Here is a 6659-nt window from a genome sequence, read left to right on the forward strand (position 1 = left end):
TTTGTGAAACAAAGCTGGTTTGAGATGAATGTAGAAGGGTGGGTAGGATATAAATGTCTTATGAAATTCAAAGCTCTGAAACAGGTATTAAAATAATGGAATTTGGAGGTGTTTGGGAGGGTTGAATCCAAGTTAAAAAGTCTTGAGGAGGAAGCTCATGCTCTGGATTTGCTAGCAGAGGAAAAGCCACTACTTTCCACAGAATCATGTAGAAGACAGGAAATTAGGGGTGAAACTTGGAGATTGAACAAAATGTTAGAATGGATTTGGCTGCAGAAATTTAGACAAAATTGGGCTCTAAAATGGGAGAGAAATATAAGGTTTTTTCACATCATGGCATGTAGTAGAAATAGTAGAAACACCTTGGGCTCACTGTTTGTGAATGGCTCTCGGATTGAGGAGCCTAAGGAGGTTCGGGCTGCAGTTTTTAATCACTTTTCCAGGCTCTTTTCTGAATCTTGGAGATCCAGACCCAAATTATCTGGCCCCTTTAAGAACATTGGTGGTGCACAAGTTGTAGCTCATTTAGAGGGTGAGTTCACTGAAAAGGAAATCAAACATGTTATCATGACTTGTGAGGGTAATAAAGCCACTGGGCCAGATGAATTTAACATGGCATTCTTTAAGAAATGCTGGAGCATTGTGAAATCCGATGTGGCCAATTTCATGAGCGAGTTTCATCATACTACATGTTTTGTTGGTGGAACAAGCAGCTCATTCATTGCTTTGATTCCAAAATCGGATAGCCTTTCTTCTTTCAATGACGTTAGGCCAATTAGTTTGATTGGTTCCCTTTACAAAATTCTTGCCAAGGTGTTATCTAATAGATTGAAATTGGTTATGCCTAGGACCATTGGTGAGGTTTAGTCAGCTTTTGTGGGTGGCCGGAATATACTTGATGGGGTTCTGATTGCAAATGAGATTATTGATGAGTGGAGAAAATCGAAAAGTAAAGGCCTTATTCTCAAATTGGACTTTGAAAAAGCGTTTGACTCCGTTAATTGGGACTTCTTATTTTCCATGCTCTCCAATTTTGGGTTTGGCGATAAATGAATCAAAACATGTGTGTCTTCTGCTAGGATTTCAGTTCTGGTTAATGGTTCACCAACCTCTGAATTCCATCCGCAAAGGGGTTTAAGACAGGGCGATCCTTTGTCACCTTTCCTTTTCAATATAGTAGTTGAGGCCCTTAATATTCTGTTATCTAAAGCAAAAGAGTTGGGTTTTTTAAAAGGAGCTCAAGTGGGACCATATGGATTTTCTATATCCCATCTACAATTTGCGGATGATACTATTTTATTTGTGAAGCTAATTGGGAGGAAGTGGTGAATATCAAAAGAATTTTAAGATGCTTTGAGATATTCTCGGGTTTAAAAATTAATTATCATAAGAGTGTAATTAGTGGTATTGGCGTGGAGGAGGGTATGTTGCATAACTTTGCTAGTAGACTTAATTGTCTGCACCATAAATTACCTCTTAAATACTTAGGGTTGCCCTTGGAAGCAAATCCAGGCCGTAAAAGCACCTGGAAACCTGTTCTTGAGAAGCTCAAGTTGAAATTGGCTTCATGGAAGAAGAGACTACTCTCCTTTGCTAGAAGGTTGACCTTAATAAAATCTGTCATGCCCAGTTTACCCACTTACTATCTTTCTCTATTAAAAGTACTTGCTGGAGTAGCTAAGGAGATAGAGAAATTGCAATCCTCTTTCCTCTGGGGTGGATCTGATCTAAGAAGAAAGGTGCATTTGATCAAGTGGGATGTGGTCACATTAAACAAAAGGTTTGGTGGCTTGGGGGTGAGAAGAATTAATATTATGAATGTTTGCCTTCTTCTAAAATGGTGGTGGCGCTTTGGGACTGAGAATCACTCTCTTTGGAAAGCAGTAATCTATAACAAATACAACTTAAGGAGTGGCAGCTGGACTCCTAGTTTGGGTGGCAGTGGCTCCAGAATCTGGTCTGATATTTTAACCTCTGTCCTATAAAACACAGAGCTACATAACTTTTATATTAATAATTCCACCATTGTGTTGGGGGATGGTAGGAGGTCTCTATTCTGGTGGGATAAATGGGCAGGAAATGTTTGCCTTAAGGAGGTCTTCCCCAGGCTATTCACCTTATCCATTGATAAGATGGGTGTGGTTGATGTCTACTATCAAAGAAAAGTTAGTCCTGTTGACTGGAACCTTGGTTTTAGAAGAGCTTTATTGGCTTGAGAGGAAGAAGATGTGTATAGGTTATATGATTTTCTTAGAATTGCGCCTGATTCATGCAGTTCCCAACCAGATATATTATCTTGGACTGCTGGCCCTTTAAGCTCTTTCATTGTGTCCTCAACTTACAATTGGTGGGAATCCTCTCTTGGGTATGCTTTGAGCTGCACCAATATACTATGGAATAACTGTGCTCCTCACAAAGCCCAATTTTTTGGATGGTTAGCTTGGCATGGCAAGGTCAAGACTGCCAGCTTTCTCTACAGAATTGGGGTCCTAGTATAAATGCCAATTAAGCTTGTATTTTCTGCCATAGTGAGATTGAATCTGCGAATCATATCCTCCTATTCTACCCATTTTTCTGGCTGATTTGGTCTAACATTATACGATGGTGGGGTTTTCAGTGGGTTTTACCTAGTTCTGTGCCTGACCTACTGCACTGGTGGTCTGGCTGCAAGATAAAAAAACTAGAAAAGAAAATCTGGTTGGTTATTCCTCTTGCTGTCCTCTGGTCTATTTGGAAACTTCAAAATAAATGTGTTTTTAATGGCTCTCAACCTAACCAGGAGGTGCTTTGTGATCTTGTTAAGGTGAGAATAGCACTGTGGGTTAAGGCCTCATCACCCTCTTTGGTGTTTTCTGTTAGCGACATTGTTTCAAACCTCCAACAGGTCTTATTCTGCCTTAGACATGGTGGCTGATCTAGTGTGGATCTAGTCTATTGTGCTGGTCTACTTTACTCCAGGCTGCTTTGCTGTGCTTTGCTCTAGTCTGCTCTGCTCTGGCTAGTCTGTGCTGGTCTGGCCTTTTGTGCTGGTCTGGTCTGGTCTGGCTGATCTAGTATGGTCTTTTGTTATGGTTTTGCTCTGGTTGGTGTTGAGTTACTCTGGCTACTTTGCTCTGGCTTATTCTGGTCTGCTTTGCTCTGCATTGATACTGGATACTTGTTAGAGATGTATGGTGGGCTGCTGGGTTGGGCTGATTATTGATGTGCTAGGTAGTTGCATGGGCTGATTGTAGGATTTGTCCTTCTTTTATTTTTTCTTTATTTATTCTTTCTGGTTTTTGCTCTTTTTTGTTAGTTCCTCACCAACTGGCGCTTGTAGCTTTGTGTTAGCTCCAAGCTCCTCTTTATTGATGTATTCTACCATACCATGTATGTTTTCATCAATAAAGTTTTTTTGCTGATAAAAAAAAAATTACCTAATAATGTGGGTGTTTGGGAAGTTACTATTTTAATAAGTTATTTTAGTTTTTTACTATTTTAGTAGGCTAAAATTTTTGTGTTTAGGAAGATTATTAGATTTTTTTTGTAGTTGGATGTGATGTTTGTGAGAGAAAAAGTGAAATGATTATAAATTTGATGTGACATTTTATCTTATTGACTATTTTAATCTATTTTATCTTTTGTGAATTTTAGCCTAAATTAGGCTAAAATTTCACTTTTCAAACAACCCTATGTATCTAGCGTAATTGGAAAGCTCGACTCTTACTCAAGCTTGGAAGTTGAGATGTGGGGCTTCTACAGAGGATTGACGATTGTCCTAGAGAAAGGATTGCATGAAGTAATCATTGAAACTGACTCATCCTTGGGTGAAAATCTATTGACTGAAGGGCCATTACAAAACTGCTCATTTCGCAGTACTGTTGAAGACTCGAGGCATCTTATTTGGAGATGCAATTGCACCATTTGCAGCATCATGCGAGAAGGCAATAAGTGCGTCGACATACTCGCAAAATGGGTTCAAACCAAACGGATTAGCTTGTGGTCATAGAGAAAACATACGGAGTATGAAAATTACATCAATAAAGAGGGGCTAGGAGCTAGATCAAAGCTCCAACCTCCTAGTTGGTGAGAAACCAACAGAGCAAAAGAAAAGAAAACTAGTCCAGAAGAGAACAAAAGAAAACCAGTCCAACAAAGCAGTCCTCAACAAAGCAATCCTCAAGTGGCAACCACTCAATCCTACAAAACTATGTAGCAGTGTAGACACCCCATTTTTGACCGCCTTTAAGACTTGGATGCGACTGATGGTTTTGGAAGTTGTGCAGGGGAAAGGTTCCGTTTCTTCGGCAAGGAGAGAGTCAAATCTCAACTTCATACCCCTTTTTGGACCAAAACACTCTTGATCAAAAGATTTTAGACCTTAAAACCCTCTCTTTCAAAACGTTTCTGAAATAAAGTTTTTACGATATTCCGAGGCTCGCATTTTGTCAAATGTAGCGCTTTTCGGTAAACTGAGCAAGGACAAAGTGGAAATGAATGAAAGAGAGATGAAATCTTTGAAAAAACTTTCAAAACACCTTGTCTAGGGGTTTGGAGTTGAAGAAAAGAGGAGAAGAGAGAGGAAAACTAGTTTGGGAGAAGTTCGGCATGAATCCGGGTAGGACTGAAACTGCGCGACTCCACCGAAACGGGCATAAATCTTTACACAGGGGGAGTTTTTATGCAAGGTTGGTGCCATTGGAAAGATAACTTCTGGGGCTTCAATGTGGCCACATGGCCGACCAGAAAATCTGATGGCAGACCAGAAAAATCAGGTGGTCAAAAGTGGTTCGGCATGAATCTGGGAGGACCAAAACTGCGCGGCTTCACTGAAATTGGCATGACTCTTTGCACATGAGGAATTTAGATGTGAGGCCATCTCCATTGGAAAGGAGACTTCCAGGGCTTCATTTTTCACTCAAAAATATCCTAAAGCCAAGTCCGGGTGGGGGAGATATGGTTGGTTGAAGTCCGGTTGGACCGAATTTGCGCGGCTTCACCAAACAGGCATAACTTTTTGCACAGGAGGAATTTTAATGCAAGGTTTGCGGCATTGGAAAGCTAACTTCAAGGGCTTCATGGATGACCAACTTTAGGCCTTAAAACTTTTGAACCCTGGTCAGTCGACCAGGGAAAGTGGTCAGTCGACCACTTGAACTGGTCGGCCAGCTACCTTCTGTTTTGTCTCTTTGAGTGTGTTCCAACTGTGCCAGCTGTGAAGTAATTGACCCATTGTCTGAGATTTGAGCCCTTTGTTTCTCTTCTTAAGCAAGCTTTGGTCCCTTTTCTTAGCTTCTAAAAGAAGCTTGACCCTTTGGCTAAGCTTCTTGAGGAAGCTTGACCATTTTGGTCTAGCTTCCTCAAGAAGCTTGCCCATTTTGGTTAGCTTCCTTTAGAAGCTTGCACCCTTTACTTGAGGCTTCCTAGAGAAGCCATGGCCCTTTGTCTTCTATAAGACAAGCTCTCAACTCCATTTTGGAAGGTTAGAAAGTTTTGGCTGGAACATACATATAACTCCCTCTATCTCTATACTTCAAGCCTCCAAACCCTAATATTCTTGGCCATTTTACACTACACCTCATAGCCTACCACCTCCACCATCCATTCCAGCACCTTGGAGGTCATTTGCAGAGGTTGAGAGCTCACATTCTTGGTCCAGAAGTTGCTGCATTGCTGTGCTACACGGGTAAGTCTTCATTTACCCCTTTTTTTGCACTATTTTGCTCTATACTTTAGCTCCATTTGCAGGCATTTTCGAGCTTTGGAATGAACTAAAAAGTGTCTTATTTTGAGCCCCTCTTGAACTTTTTTTAAGGACACTTTTCTGTTTGAGGCCATCTACCTCCTTGTTTGCTCCATCTCTCTTTTAAGGCTTATTTTGCTTCAAATCTTAGCCCTATTTGTGAGCATTTTTGGACTTCAACCTAAATTGAATAAAGTCTTGTTTTGACCTCCTCTTTAAGTTTGATTGAGGTCACTTTTCTGTTTGGAGTCATCTTCTTCCTTGCATGCTTCATTTCTTCATGCTTTGAGGCATGCATTTGAGCATTTGCATTGGCCTTGTTTTGGTCTCTTAGCCATTGAAATCTAGTGGATTTTCAGTGGCTTTGATGTGTCTTTGAGCTCCAAAATCATAGAGGGGTGACCCTCTTACCCCTCATTCTCTTTACTAGCTTTGTTGGCCTTCCAAAGGAGCTCCATTTTGCATGTTGTGAAGTCACATTCCAAGACTTATTTTGTGAGTTTTATGGTCTGCATTAGCTCTATCCGGAACCCATTTTGCCATATTTTATGTCTATGATGCATGTGTAGAGCAATCCTATTCAAGGCCTTTCAAAGGGACCTTTCATTGCATGCTTCCTAGACCAATTCCAGGGCCTATTTGGTGAGTTTTAAGGTTGTCATAACTTATTTCCAGAGGTGGTTTTGACCTTTTATGTGTCCATCATATAGGTGTAGAGTTACCCCTTGCATGGCCTTCCAAAGGAGCTCATCATTTTTGCATGCATTGACTGAGTTTCAGTGGTTATTTAGGCATATTTTGGCATGGAATACATCTTTTTTTGGCTGGTTTAATGAGCTTTCATATGCTTCATATAGTTGTAGAACAACTCATGGTTCACTAGCTTTCTTTGCATGCTTTGTGGGCCCTTGATTTTAGCACTTTTTGGCCATGTCAT

This window comes from Camellia sinensis, chromosome 2 (genome assembly GCF_055761805.1).
Source record: "Camellia sinensis isolate YWXY chromosome 2, ASM5576180v1, whole genome shotgun sequence".
Lineage (NCBI taxonomy): Eukaryota > Viridiplantae > Streptophyta > Magnoliopsida > Ericales > Theaceae > Camellia > Camellia sinensis.